Source organism: Crotalus tigris, unplaced genomic scaffold (genome assembly GCF_016545835.1).
Source record: "Crotalus tigris isolate CLP2741 ecotype Arizona unplaced genomic scaffold, ASM1654583v1 scf7180000024339.11422700, whole genome shotgun sequence".
Lineage (NCBI taxonomy): Eukaryota > Metazoa > Chordata > Lepidosauria > Squamata > Viperidae > Crotalus > Crotalus tigris.
Genome location: NW_024100509.1, coordinates 4,048,950 through 4,064,795, shown reverse-complemented (window position 1 = coordinate 4,064,795; position 15,846 = coordinate 4,048,950). Strand labels below are relative to the sequence as shown.

The 15,846-nt window shown below is 39.1% G+C and overlaps 1 protein-coding gene across 3 annotated transcripts in view; it reads right to left on the bottom strand.

Annotated features, from left to right (window-relative positions):
* Positions 1-3,570: 3,570 nt before the first annotated feature.
* SLC4A9 (solute carrier family 4 member 9) overlaps positions 3,571-15,846 on the bottom strand; it is a 58,106-nt gene continuing 45,830 nt past the window's right edge. Inside the window, exons 22-23 of one of the 3 annotated variants that reach the window (XR_005554615.1) lie at positions 15,480-15,701; positions 3,608-3,632 (exon numbers count right to left, since the gene is read on the bottom strand). The gene's annotated coding sequence lies outside the window, so the exon portion shown is untranslated. Of the gene's footprint in view, positions 3,633-14,816; positions 15,702-15,846 lie in introns of those variants that run through there. The other 2 variants (XM_039326088.1, XM_039326087.1) reach the window with 2 other exon arrangements.

Here is a 15,846-nt window from a genome sequence, read left to right as displayed (position 1 = left end):
TCCACCTTTTATACCTTTTCAGAACAAAGAGATCAGGTCTTGGTACTAGGCATAAGATGGCACAAAAAAATAATTCCTAGATGATGACTCATACACAGCAACCCAGGCTCCATCCGTAACTCCTTTCCCCCTCCCCTTACTGTGCTCTTTTCATATAAGCAATCACCTATACCTAAAGAATGAAGCCCTTACTTTTCCAATATATATATAAAGCATCTGATCAAGAAATTAACTACAAAATAATGATTACAAAATAACAAAACAACGATTACATGATAACACTATAAGTATCAATATAAAATGGTTACTATATATAAAATAAATGCTAATGTCAAACTTAAACATAAAATCATAAGCACAATAAAATCCCTTCACAAGCATGTTAGCATTCATAGTCCATGAGAGGTCCTCCGAGATATAAGTGCCCAGAAATTTAAAACTACCCACCCTCTCCACCTCCTCACCATTTATGTCCAATGGTAGATGTACATCTCTCTTCCTCCTGAAGTCAATTATAAGTTCTTTAGTTTTTGTGATGTTAAGTGTGAGATTATTTTCATTACACCACAATGTCAGCCCTTGAACCTCCTTCCTGTAAGCAGAGTCATTGTTCTTATTAATGAGCCCCACCACTGTTGTGGCATCCGTAAATTTAATAATTGCGTTGGTGTTATACAGTGGAGTGCAGTCATGCGTGTACAAGGAATAAAGGAAAGGGCTTAGCACACAACCCTGGGGGGCTCCTGTGCTTTTTTTTTTTTGTAAAAATTTTTATTTTCAATTTTACAACACAATCTTGTAACAATCTTACAAATACTTCAGATAAAAAATAAAACAAATTGATACACACCACATTCGGTCTTGCCCGCCCATTTCCCCCCAAACCGCATCCCACCTCAAACCAACTTACTTCTTTCCCTCTTTTTCTTCACTCACTCCCTCTCCTCCTTCACCTCCACCTTCCTACTTACTTCTCACCTTCTTCTTCTCCCTCTTGATGCGGTCCAGGGGAAATGCCCGAGAGTTCCTCTCTCAAAATTAAAACATTAATATTATATACAATAAGACTATTTCTACTTTATCTGAATTACTTAAACTTCAACCCATCCACCCCCCTCCCCCCACCCCCCTTCCCCCCGACTTCCCAGAGCAAAATACAGGATTATGCAAACATATTAAACATAATCTATTTAAGTTTACTAATTATACAATGAACAAAATCATAAAAACCCTTAACTCTCTTCAAACTTTAACATCATAAGTTTTTAAACAAAATCATTACTCATAGAATAAGTGAAACTTTGTAGTTCCATATTTCTTCTGAACATATTCTATCCATCTTCTCCATATGTTAAAATATCTCTCTTGTGAATGGTCCTTTAAATAAGCAGAAATTTTAGCCATTTCTGCTAAATTAGAAACCTTAAATACCCATTCTTCTAAAGAAGGCAGAGTATCCTTCTTCCAATATTGACCCACTAGTAACCTTGCTGCTGTTATTAAATTCAACATTAAAATCCACAAAAATTCCCTACAGTTGGGGAGTAAACTTAATCTTCCTTTTAAAAACCTTTTGAATGTTCCACCAAATCATAATCCAGAAGGCTTTAATAACTTTACAAGTCCACCAAACATGAAAATAGGTTGCATGCAAGCAACCACATCTCCAACATTTAGGTTGCAGGTTCGGGTGCATATAGGACAGCTTTTTAGGATCCAGATGCCATCTATAAAACATTTTATAAAAATTTTCCCTCAAATTCTTGGCCTGCGTAAATTTAACATTTCTAGTCCAAATTACCTCCCATAGGTCCAACGAGATCGGTTCTTGAATATCCTGGGCCCATTTAATCATAGAATCTTTAACTAACTCTGTTTCTGAATCCAATTTTATTAACTCATTATACATTCTTTTAGTATGGGCACATTTCTGATCCTTGATCTAAATTACCAAATTTTCATCTACTAAAGTAATTCCCACTTTCTTATCCAAAGTCCATCTCTGCACGATTTGCAAATATTGAAACCACAATTGTAAAATGTTTTCTTGCCTTAACACATCAGAAGACTTTAATTGCCAATCAGTGCCCGACCAAATAAGTAACTCTTTATACGAAATGTTGTCAAAATTCACGCCCTTAGAAACCCCCTGGATTGCTTGTCCAGGGATCCCCCAAATAGGTATTTTATAATTTAACTTATAATAATATTTTTTCCAAACTCGAAGTAAAGCATATCTTAAAATATGTGACTTAAAGACCGAATCTACTGTCTTATCAAAAATTAAATATGCATGCCAACCATATAATAAATCCCACCTTTCAAGAACAAGAATATCTCTATTTGTTAAATTAAGCCAGTCACTTACTAAAGTTAAAGTGGCCGCATCATAATATAATTTCAAATTTGGTGCTTTAAGTCTACCTCTTTCTCGAGCATCTTGTAAAATCTTAAACTTTACCCCATTTCTTCCCGGGGGGCTCCTGTGCTTAATATCAGAGTAGAGGAATGGTGAGATCCCATCCTTACTGACTGTGGCCTACCTGTCAGAAAATCCCTTATCCACAAGCAAATCCTCTGATTTATACCCAAATTGGACATTTTAAAAAACAACCTGTTGGGTAAAATGATGTTAAAAGCAGAGTTATAATCCACAAATAACAGCCTTGCATACGTCCCCTGTTGTTCCAAATGATTCAATACAGTATGGACAACAAGAGACAGAGCATCATCAGTTGATCTATTACCCCTATATGCAAATTGGTATGGGTCCAAAGTAGATGGAAGACTAGCCTGAATATAATTCAACACCAGCCTCTCAAAACATTTCATAACAACAGATGTTAAAGCTACTGGTCTATAACCATTAAGAGATACCACTACTGTCTGCTTAGGAACTGGCACTATAATAGATGTCTTCAGGCAGGTAGGGATAGAGCACTGTGACAGGGATAGATTGAAAATATCCGTGAACACTTCAGCTAGCTTCCTTACACTGATTTTTTTTATTTCACCCAATACAGCCAGGTGTCACACTTAGTCCCTTAGCATCATTTCTATCTACCTTTATGTTTGTAGCTGAAGTTTCAAGGTTGACATGTTCAAACCTGAAATGTTTATCTTTTTAGGTGGCTGCCCTTAACCCAGGTTCTCTAATCTACAATAAACCATTGTGAGCAGAATTTGCTTCGACTCCTATGTCATAACTTACTAATGTGTTTCCATTGTGCTGGGCACTGATTGACTGCAAATTCACAACCAAGATATTCAGTAGGAGCAAGGAACAATTTCTTTTTTTTTAATTCATTTTTTCCACACATATAATAGTAATTTTTCAACCAACGTGCTGTCTGAGTTTACATGGTAATACATATTTAATTCCTAATCCTTTCTTCTTTCCTCCAGCCAATGGTAAAATAAATTCCAGGTTTGATAATAGTCCATTTCTTCTTTTTCTTTCAGTCTCATAGTCAATCTGTCCATCTCTGCACATTCTAGTATTTTTTTAATTATTTCTGTACCTGATGGTATTCCTTCATTTTTCCAGTGTTGCGCAAATATAATTCTTGCCGCTGTTGTGACATGCAAAGTCAAGTATAAGCTTTGTTTATTGATCTTTTCTGGCATTATACCTAATAGAAAAAGTTCAGATTTAAAATCAACATGTTCTCCTAACATCTGTTCTAGCCAAGTATGTATCTTTTTTCAATAATTCTTTACTTTATCACATGTCCACCAAACATGATAATACATGCCTGACTTATGTTTACATCTCCAACATCTATCTGACATATTTTTAAACATTTTTGCTAATCTTGCTGGTGGCAAGTGCCATCTATAAAACATTTTGTATAAGTTTTCTTTATAGAAAGTCGACATTGTCAATTTATAGTTTCTTTCCCATAAGTTTTGCCATTTTTCTAATTCTACATTATAACCAAAATTTTTCACCCATCTTATCATTGTTCCTTTAACTTGTTCACTTTCCATTTCTAAAGTTAATAAAAAATTATACATTTTCTTAATTAGTTTTTCATCTGAAGTCAACAATGTCTTATCAAACACAGTTTGTTCCTTGTAAAATCCATACATTTTAACATCTCTTGTATCTAGTTTACATTTGTAAATGTGTCCACTATGTTAGGTTGACACCCTGATTTTCCATTTCTTGTTTAGATTTTAAATTTCCTTCAGAGTTTAGAATATCTCTATATGTCCAGATTTTTTCAAAGTCCATTAAATTTGGGTGTACAAATGCTTCCATTGTTGACAACCACCCTGGATTTTTTAAATATATTTTACTTTTTATTTTTCCCCATGTTGTTAACAATGCATTTCTTATATAATGATTTTGGAAATATTTATGAACTCTATTTTTCCCATATCGTAAGAAAGCGTGCCACCCCAATTGTAAATAATGCTTCTCCAGATATAACAACCTTTTGTTTTTAAGAAGTATCCATTCTTTTACCCATGTTAATACAGATGCTTGATAATATAGAACCCACTCTGGTAGGCCAAATCCTCCATTTTCCTTGGCATCTTGTAACAATTTCTGCTTAATTCTGGCTTTCTTTCCTTGCCAAATAAATTTCAAAATTAGTGACTTCAAATCTTCAAAAAAAAAAAATTCTCCAATTTTATAAGTATTGTTTGAAATAGAAATAAGATTTTCGGTAGTAAATTCAGTTTCACTATGGCAATTTTTCCTAATATTGACAGTTGCAAGTTTTTCCATTTTTCCAAATCCAGTTTTATTTGAGTCAATAATTTTGTGTAATTATCTTCTTTTATCATTGAACATCTTGCCATTAACTGTATCCCCTAATATTTAACCTTTTTAACTATCTGCAGTTCTGTCTTTTCTGATATTTGTTTTAGGAACAATTTCTTTTTAATTTCAAAGATGTCAACAGCACTGTTTGCAAACTTCCCCATCTTCTTCTCTGCTCTCTGGATCCCCTTCCTTGCCAGAAAACTATGGAGCTTGCTGATGGAGTCCTGATTTGCAGATTCTAGCTAGGAAACAATATCCCATATCTTCTCAGGAATTCAGCACTTTAAAAGTTTTTGGTTGACAATTTTAAGAACGGATTTATTTGCCCTTCCATCAGCCCACATCTGCATATATTTTTCATATCCAATAAAGGTAATTCTTGAAGGCTGTTCATGACTATATACTTCTGAACTATATCAAGGATCACTACTCACTGCCTCTTACTTCAAATATGCTGACCATCTTCAGCAAATAATTTCATGAAATTGCACTTGGCAGGAACCTACAATGCATTGAAGGAAAAGTCTTCATCAAGGTTCAGTCCAAGCCAGGAATAAACAGCACAACTGCTTTAGAAAGAAGTTTGCAGTTTATTGAAGAGGAGAGCCAGACAGAAGTACTGGCCTGGAAGAAAAAAGAGAGAGCACATGTAGGGAGTGGGTTTTTATACCCTCTGGGGCTCTTGAGGTTGTTTCCTATTCCTGTTTGAGGCTTTGTATTTCCTGTGTCATATACTTTGACCTGAGTCTGAGTTTCCCCTTTGACATCTGTGGGTTAATCCTATTATGTCCTATCTTAGAGTTTGGGTGGGTTATGTAGATTTTAGGTGTCTTTGTCTTCCTAAGCTTCTAGCTGGAGGGCTCCAACCTTCCTGAATGGATTATTTACATCTTCATGTCTACAGAGCTGGTTTCTGCATGGGGGAGGGAGACTTGGGGCTATTAAGAAAAACTGGGCATGCTTTTCTGCCTCTTTAAGATCCTTTGAGGAAATATAATATTCTGCCCTTTTAATATTTCCTTCTCTGGGGGGGGGGGCTGACTTCCCACAAATGTGACCAGGATGAAACAAGGATGAATATTTAACTGCCTCTGATAACAGTTGTGGCAAATTGAATACAGGCATGCCTTTTGATTGTGTTAATTGTGGCATGGTCTACTCCAGATTCATGAATGAAATATTTTCTGATATTTTGGATACGTTGTGATGCACTTGGATGCTATATTGATCTTTTTAGGAGACCCATTACATTCAGGGTTCTTTGAGCAACTCTGCAAACATAAACTTTTTGATAAAGTGCTCTCCCCAGTTGGATTACCAGATCTCTGCAAGAGGAATACAAATAAATCCCATAAAAGTGCAATCTGCATTCTTGTGGTGGGCATCTAGAAATATGAACAATAACTTGCATACTCTGGGCTTTGCACATTGTTTTACAGATCATTCATCCCTAATTCTTCACAGTACACAAGACCACTTTCTCAACTTTCAAAGAAAGGTACATGTCACAGGAAATACAAAGCCTCAAACAGGAACAGGAAACAACCTCAAAAGGTCCAGAAGGGCCACCATTCCCAGCTACATATGGTCAGCTTTCCCAGAGTCACGCTTCTGTCTGGCTTTGCTCTTCAATAAACTACAACCTTCTTTCTAAAACAGTCTCCATTTTGTTTATCCCCAGTTTGGACTGGACTCAGATTAAGATTTTTCTTTCAATAGAGGTAAGTAAGTACTGGGGTACCACAAGGTTTCATTTTAGGCCCAGTACTCTTCAACATTTTCATAAACAATTTAGATGAAGGAATAGAAAGGGAACTCATCAAATTTGCAAACATCACCAAGCTGGCAGGAATAGCTAACACTCCAGAAGATAAGCTCAAGATCCACATGGATCTTGACAGACTTGAATATTGGCCCCTCTCTAACAAAATGAAATTCAATGTAGAAAAAAGTAAGGTTTTACACGTTAGACAAGAAAAACCAAATATACAGGTACAAATTAGGTGAAACTTGGATTAATAGCAGTAACTGCAAGACGGATCTTGGAGTCCTAGTGGACAGTCACTTGAACCAGCAGGGTACTGCAGCCACCAAAAAAGCCAATGCAATCATAGGCAGCATTAATAGAGGGATAGAATCAAGATCATGTGAAGTGTTAGTGCCACATTATAAGGCCTTGGTAAGACCACACTTGGAATACTGCACCAGTTTTGGTCACCACAATATAAAAAGATGTTGAGACTCTAGAAAGAGTACAGAAAAGAGTAATAAAGATGATTAGGGGGCTGGAGGCTAAAACATATGAAGAACAGTTTGTCTAGTCTAGTGAAAAGAAGAATTAGGGGCAATGATAGCAGTTTTTCAATATATGAAGGGCTACCACAAAGAAGAGGGGTCAACCTGTTTTCCAAAGCACCAGAAGGCAAGATAAGAAAGAACAGATGGGAACTAATCAAGAAGAGAAGCAACCTAGAACTAAGGAGAAATTTCCTATCAGTGAGAACAATTAATCAGCAGAATGGCTTGCCTTCAGAAATTGTGAGTACACCATCACTGGAAGTTTTTAAGAAGAGACTGGACAGCCACTTGTCTGGAATGGTGTAGGGTCTCCTGCTTGACCAGGGACTTGGACTAGAAGATCTCCAAGGTCCCTTCCAGCTCTGTTATTCAAGGGGAGGGATTCAAGGAAGAGAAGGAAGATGATATTGTGGCTGAGGCAGCCTTGCTTTTTGGTTGTTCCAGCTCTGCTGTGCAGCCATAGATAGGAAATAGAATGAACTATAGATTAGCTTTCCAGAATGGATTTGGAATCTGTGAATAACTATAATTTTCAGTTATGGTTAAGATGCTCCCCTATAGCTACAGTAAATTTAACCAGTAGCTTATATGTGTGCTGCATATAGCTATCCACAATATAGATGAACATGGGTTTAATTTTTAAAAATTAATACACCCACATTACACACACACACACAACCATATTTAATTACATTAAGAAACTGGAATTGGGTAGTGGATAAATATTAGCAAATTTCCCAAATGTATTTGTAATTTGGAATGATCCTTTCATATAAATCTTCTGAATATCAAAGTCCTTCCATTGCACTACTTAAATATTGTTTACTTTCATCAACATAAAAGCCATGATGAAATATAAAAGGTTCAAGAGTCCCATTTTTTCCAAATTTTGAACATACTCAGAGGAAATGAATTTTGAATATTTAATATTTTTGTTATATATTCCATCACTAATCAAATTGTTAAATCTTTTGACTTTATCAAACTAAGAATATTGATATGGCTAGCTTCTTAATAAGATTTAATACTTGGCATTCTAAGACCCCCTTCACTACTGTTTTTATACATTCTTGCCTTTATGTAAACATTTACTAAGCTTGATTGGGATAGATTGCAAGGGTAACTCCAAGATATAATTTTATCATATTTTATCTATATTTTAAATTACTGTACTCTATTTTAACTTCATTTTAGACTGTACTTTACTCCAATTTCATCTTAAGTCATATTTTACTCTAGTTCTATTTTAAACTGTATTTTATAAAATTTTATTTTAAATTGCTTTTATTATACTTTGGTAATGATTTGTTGTTGGAACTTTGCACTTTGATATGGCCCAAGGGCTAATCAATAAAGATTTATTTATTTACTAAGCTTGTCTGCCATTTTTTTTTTTTTACAGGTAAGGTGTAATATGTGTATTAGTACAAACACACAACCCCTCTATATGAATTGTTTGGAAGTGATGTAAGAAGCAGGGAATTAGTGACATTTTTACTGCAGCTATTTTACCACACCACAATAATTTTAATTTTGATTACTTTCATTTCCCCAATTGAATAATTAATAACTTGTGGCTTAATTGAAACTGTTTTAAGAACATTTTTCAATTGTTTCAGGAATAAAAACATGTAGATAAATGAAAGAATGTTTTCAGATTTTAGTTCCTGCTCACTTGCTTAATACATTTTCTATTTTCATAGAGATATTTAAATTCTGATTTAGAAAAATTAATAATGTGCTAAAAATTTACAAAAGTTCATAATTCTAGGAAATATCTTAAAAGATTATAATGCAATATTGTCAGCAAAAAGATTTTATTCAAATAAATGGTTATTTTAGAAACTGGAAACTGGAGGCTGTAAAGATAATAAGCAGAAGAAAAAAATACAAGACTCATGTTTTTGTGTATTGTGGTTTGCGGCATTGAAGCGACACACAAGTTGTTAACCAACTTCTTCTTTATTTGTTCCATGTTACCACTCAGCAACCCAATAGGCTTGCAGGCCTTTTATAGTTTTCCCCACATCCAATCATAAATCCCCTTTATTCGCGCCTTGCGCCTGCGCACAAGACCAGCACCAACCAGACCAGTCCCGGGCAGCTTTTAAGGTTGCCCGGGACCATTTGCAACATTTCTGGGCTTGCTGAGTTCCCTCATCAAGCCAGGACACAACACCCCTCCCCCCCTAGATGAAACACACAACTGTACACAAAATTACATTTGTTTCCCGGCAGGGGAAAAGCGGAATTCCTCTGCCCAGCACACAGGCCAAAATACCCTTATAAAAGAATAAGGTTAACTTAAACAAAATGCTCTCCAGAATTATAATTAGTGTATTTACGCTCTACCAAGTGTAGATCCCCATCACCCAGATATAGACCAGCAAGGGTCCTTTGTGATGACAGAAACCTCACATAATCTCCCAGGTGCTTGGGAGGGGCCTATGCAAGGTCAGGGAGGGTGCCTGGCCTGTCAGCTCACCTGCACGGCTAGGCAGACCAGGACTTTTACTTAATGGTGCCTGGCCTACTGGCCTGCTTGGTGGGCTCAATAGACCAGGACTTTGATGCCCATGGATGACAAGTGACCCCCGTCACAGCAGACTGGCTGGGTCTTCTGAACTCCAGCCAGATTCCCTCAGAGGTGAGGAAATCCCCAAGCCCAATGATGGAGCGGAGTTCTCCTCTTCCACTATGGACTGCTGTTGGGAACATTGTCTCTCAAGCCTGCGACCAGTCTCGGACATGACCTGTGTTGCAGCCGTGCCCCAATAGTTCTAGTCTCCTGTGTATGTGGCCGAGATGCCAGAGTCAGGAGCCGCCTCTATGGCAAACCCCCTATCAGAAGAATTCCTGTTTGGAGCACTTGCTGATGTGCAGGCCATCCCACGGGGTGACTCCCTGTTTGGAGCAATAGCTGAATCGTGAGGATGCCCTTGCTCTGCCACTGGGGCATCAACAACAACCTGCGGAAATCCCTAGGCACAGTAAGAAGTCTCCTAGGTGCCTGCGGCTGTGACATCTGTGAAGCCACCTGGTCTGGGTGCAGTCTGTCCAACTTCGTGATGAGGCAGCAACCCCAGTGGAGTTCAGCTGGGCTCTTGCCAGTGGTCGTGCATGGTGTGGTGTGGTGTGCAAGAAGAAAATCTGCTAACCTGTGATGCCAGCTACCATGCGTGAGTCTTTTGAATGCATCTTTGGTGGTGCGTACCATCCGTTCGGCTTGCCCGTTGGTTGAAGGGTGGAAAGGAGCTGATGTTGCGTGCCAGATCAAGCTGGCCTGTAGGAAAACCTGGAACTTAAAAGAAGTAAATTGGGGGCCATTGTCAGAGACGAGGACATCAGGAAGCCCATGGGTAGCGAAGATTCCTCTCAACACCTGGATGGTCCTAGCAGTAGTAGTGGAGTAGTAGTGGAGGAGACAGGTACAATCTCTAGCCACTTGGAATGGCTATCCACCGGATAAGGAAGAATTGCCCCTGAAAGGACCCAGCATAATCTAAATGTACCCTTGACCAAGGGGTTTGTGTCTCCTCCCACCTGTGTACAGTGGCCTGAGGCATTTCAGGCCATGACTGTTGGCACACCTGGAACCCGTGCACCTGGGTCTTGATAGCTTTATCAAGCCCAGGCCACCAAAGATGGCTGTGTGCAAGCGCTTTCATGCGCACAATGCCCAGATGTCCCTCATGCAGCGAGGACAAGACTCTAGACCTCAGTGAGAGTGGGATAACTACTCTACTGCCCCATATCAGGCACCCTTTAAATGTAGACAGTTCGTGCCTTCTTTGCCAAAAGCTTTGAAATGCAGCATCTGGACACATGTCAGGCCATCCTGACAAGACCCATGTTAGTACGAGTGTGAGCGTGTGATCAGTGGCAGTTTCTGCAGCCACGTCCCTAGCATTGAGGGGAGATTCAGGCAACTCCTGAATGGAGAGAATGTGAATAGCAGGAGCAGGATCTGCCTCTATTTGTTTGAGAGGTAATCTGCTGAGGCCATCAGCATGGCCCATCTCTTTTCCAGGTTTGTGAATGAGTGAGTAATCATATGCTGATAGGAAAATTGACCATCTCAGTATATGTGGGGAAATAATGTATGGTGTCTGTTTGTTAGTAGTAAACAAACCCAGCAGAGGCTTATGGTCTGTGTAGACCGTGAAATGGTGGCCATATAAGAAATCATGGAATTTCTTTATGCCAGCCACAATGGCCAAGGCTTCTCTTAGCCTCGCTGCAACTCCGGCTGGGAAGAGGCCCGTTTGCCAAGCCCACCTCCAGCGTTTGCGAACTGGCAGGTGAGTGCAGATCTGGGTGCCGACTTCCCAGCTTCCAGCTCTTTTTGTAGAGGCTAGGTTCTTCAAGTTATCTTCTTCTTTGCAGCGATCCCATCTTCGTCACCACTTTTGTGTATTGGGGTTCGTGGCATTGAAGCGACACAAAAGTTGTTAACCAAGTTCTTCTTTATTTGTTCCACGTTACCACTCAGCAATCCAACAGGCTTGCAGGCCTTTTATAGTTTTCCCCACATCCAATTATAAATCCCCTTTATTCACGCCTTGCACCTACACGCAAGAGCGGCGCCAACCAGTCTGGTCCTGGGCAGCTTTTAAGGTTGCCCGGGACCATTTGCAATATTTCTGGGCTTGCTGAGTTTCCTCATTAAGCCTAGGTCACAACACATGTCAATTAATATTGGGACTTAAAGAATGAAATAAAATATTATACTATCAGAAATATTAAAGATCTTTGAGGAATGGAGCCAGGTATTCTCCGAAACATCTGTTCCCAGACCGACCTACCTCTCTTTGTCTCTTTCTCTCATTATGTTGCCTTTTCTCTTTTACAGTTAGCTGCTTTTTTTTTTTTATCTAGAGATCAGCTTCATTTGTTTCATTGACCACAAAACCTTCTCCACACAGCAGGGCTTTTCAACCTTTTCATAGATTGTACCAGATCCGGAAGTTGAAACTCAAATACTTTGGCCACCTAATGAGAAGGAAGGACTCATTGGAGCCTAATGCTGAGAAAGATTGAGGGCAATAGAAGAATGGGACGACAGAGAATGAGGTGGCTGGATGGAGTCACTGAAGCAGTAGGCGTGAACTTAAATGGACTCCAGAAGATGGTAGAAGACAGGAAGACCTGGAGGAACATTGTCCATGGGGTCGCGATGGGTCGGACACGACTTCGCAATTAACAACAACTTTTAGGACATGACAATATTAGAGTACCACCAGTGCTTAGCAAGGTGTCAAAAACTTGATGACTAAAAAAAGGAGGGATTTTGGGTTTTACTGATTAGATTCATTTGTTGTTATAGAAATGGCTAGTTTATAATATTATGGAAAAGTAAAAAGTTGAGATTCAATCTTAATGCTTCCTTCTACTGCAACAGAGAAAGTCTGTTCTTTTTCCCTTCTCCCCCTCACTTTCCCCCCTTTTTTCCTCCCACTGAGTCCTACTATTTGCTTTTGTATTTTTGTATTTTATTCTATAATCTAATAAAATATTACAAACTATAGAAAAAAGGGAAAAAGTACCAGTTTCTTTGGTGGCTGTTCCTTTGCTGAAACACTTTCCCTTTGCATTGACAAATGTATGATGAATTTATCCATGTTTATTAATATACACCACTACCAGCTAGTTCAGGGGTCTTCAAACTTGACACTTTTATAAGACTTGTGGACTTCAACTCCCAGAATTTCTCAGCCTTCATGGCTGGTTGAGGAATTCTGGGAGTTGAAGTCCACAGGTCTTAAAGTTGCTAAGTTTGTAGATTCCTGAGCTAGCTGGTCTGCACTTCTTCCTCTCTCCCTTCTGAGATATTCTTGGTGTAGTAAGACTGCACCCCCCCATCCCTTCCCTGTACCCTTAAAGCAGTGCTTCTCAATTATTTTCTGTCATGCCCCCCTAGGAAGAAGAAAACATTTCGCGCCCCCCGCGCGACTGTAAAAAATTTTTTTCTGTACAGAGGACCGATTTCCGGGTCTAAAAGTCACACAGGCGGGTTTGGCCAATCAGGATAGAGCATCATGTCTATCCAATCGGGTCCTTTGCATGTGTCATGTGCGTTGGTGGTCATGTTGTCCTCCGCGTCGGGCTGCCGCTTGCGAGTGAGTCGGATGACCCGATCTAGAAATCCAATATGACAGTATTTGCCGAGGTCAAATGAGCCCCCCTTTACGGAGCCTCGCGCCCCCCCTGGGGGGCGCACCCCACTATTTGAGAAGCACTGCCTTAAAGAAACAGGAATCAAGTGCAAAGCAAGAACATAAAATAAACACAAACTCTGTTTTTTTCTCTCTTTAAGCCAGTGGTTCTCAACCTTTTTAATGCTGTGACTCCCAACCGGTCGTAAGTCGAGGACTAAACCGATCGTAAGTTGAGGACTACCCAACAGGTCATAAGTCGAGGACTTTCCCTGTCCGGGAACGCCGCGCATGCGTGGTGCCGCCCCCTGCACCGGCCAAGGCGTAGCTGGCAAGCGGCAGAGACAGAGCAGGCCGACCACCGGCTGGGCCACCAGCTGGCCCAGTCCAAGGGAGGTAAGGCACCCACCGGAAAAGGGGAAAAAATGGTGGATATCCTTGCTTGGTGACCCCCGTGAAATGGTCGATCGACCCCAAATGGGGTCGCGACCCATAGGTTGAGAACCGCTGCTTTAAGCTGCCTCAGGTGTGTCACATGTCACAATGTTGCAATTCTAGACTGAAAGACTCCGACAATTGCAAAAAGCTTTAGCTTTAAATTAAGCCTGTTTACCTTCAAAGAAAACGTTCTAAAAGCCATAGACAGGTTCAATTAAAGGGGATAAAACTAATTACATTTGTTTAAAGGGATTAAATCTTTCCTGTTGTTGTTTTTCCCTTTCCCCACCCAAACCACGTTCTTTTATAGCTTCTCCTCTCCCCCCCCCTTTTTCTTCGGTTCACCTCCAGCTCCAAGCTGCTTCTGGAAGCACCAATCAGCTGGAACCAATCAGCTGGAGCCCTGCTGGCTCCTGGGGCTTCTGCCTAGTCCAATCATGCAGCTGCAGCTGCCTCTTCCTCAGGCTGCTTAGGCTCATTCCCCTCTCCTGCTACACTTGGCTAGCAGTTGCGTACTACCTGCCACGTGGCAAATTACCAGAGGTGGTATGGGTACCACTGGTTGAAAAGCCCTGTGTTGAATCACTTTGTGTGTAAAGACAACTTTGTGTTTTTGTCCTTATCTTTTTCTGTTTAACATATGGAAATGATGAAAATGTATGTGTTCCTACTTATTTGTTGTTGAATGGCAACACAGATGAGATTATATTTGTTTGTCATGATTTGGCACAAATGGGCCAGGAGTCACCAGGTTTCTTGGTTGTTTCTTTTCCTTCCCCTATCTGTGCATACACCATGTAGAAATAAACCATTTGTGCAGCATTAAAACTCATAAATTTTCTTGATGGATCATAGCCAACTATTCAAAATGTTTTTGCAGCAGACACTGCCTGTAATTTTTAAAAGATGATTTCTTTTTTCCCCTGCCTCAAACTGAACTTCAGTTATCTCACTGGGGTTTGTTGTTAATCTCCATAATGTTTATTTCGGTATTTATTCATTTCATCTCAAAAAGAGAAGGGAGCATATAACTTCACTCTTAGGAATACAAAGAGAAAAAAAGCAAGAATAGAGAACATACTCAGATTCATCAGTTGTTTTTGTTTAGAATTAATCAGTTATTTGCTCAAAACACTGATGGACAGAACTTCATCACTGCAAATGACCATTGCTATATATATCATGCAAAATGTTCAGACCAGTGAAAGTCTAAAGGCAATGCATCTAGTACAGACACGGAGAATACACTTAAAACAAAATTTGTACATGTATATTTGGTTTTTACAGGGTTCAAAATTACTTTTTCTTCAGGACCTCAACTCAGCCAGATTTCTGAATATAAGAATGTGTGTGCGCGCGCACACACACACACACACACACACACACACACACACACACACACCTTATACATATCTGAAGTAACTAGAAATCTTGTGTCAGGGTTTCTATTTTGTTCTGTTTTGTATAGTGATGGCCCAGCTGAGACAAAACTGGAGTAATTATCAGGAGCAAAATATTCTGAGCACCTTTGTCTGGGCATCCCTAATAATAAGGGAAGGAGCCTGCGCTTATTTATTGACAGGGAAATTTTTTCCAAGAAAGTAGATTCTTGCAATGCCACCAATTTCCTAGTAGAAGTTTAAAAGTGAGCCTTTGTGTTAGTTATTAGAGAACTTAATAACAGTATGCATTTTGAAATAAAACTATTCTTATCCAGGCCATAGCATCCTTAGGACTATCCTATACCCTTCTTTTATTTCTAGTCTCTTCTTCTTTGATAACATGAATAGGCATAATGTAAATCCACTTACTGGTCCAAACATATCCTTTATTTTCTTTGCTCTTCCCCATTTTGGGCATGATCCAACTTTTCTGAGTCTTGTCTAGAAGCTTATAATTACTTTGTGTAACTGTTGTCTTTTCTTTCTTTTCTTTCTTTCTTTCTTTCTTTCTTTCTTTCTTTCTTTCTTTCTTTCTTTCTTGCAAGTCTTTCTTGTTAGATGTGTCACTGCCAACTTGCTTAAATTTGAAGCCTGTGGATTTAGTTGATGACATTTATTTCAAATGCTTGTATCAATCATGATAGTCAGTTGCTTACATCAATAATATAAATACAATTTCCACATAGTGATCATAAAACAGCATTAATAAACATCACTGTTCATTAATTGTTCTAAA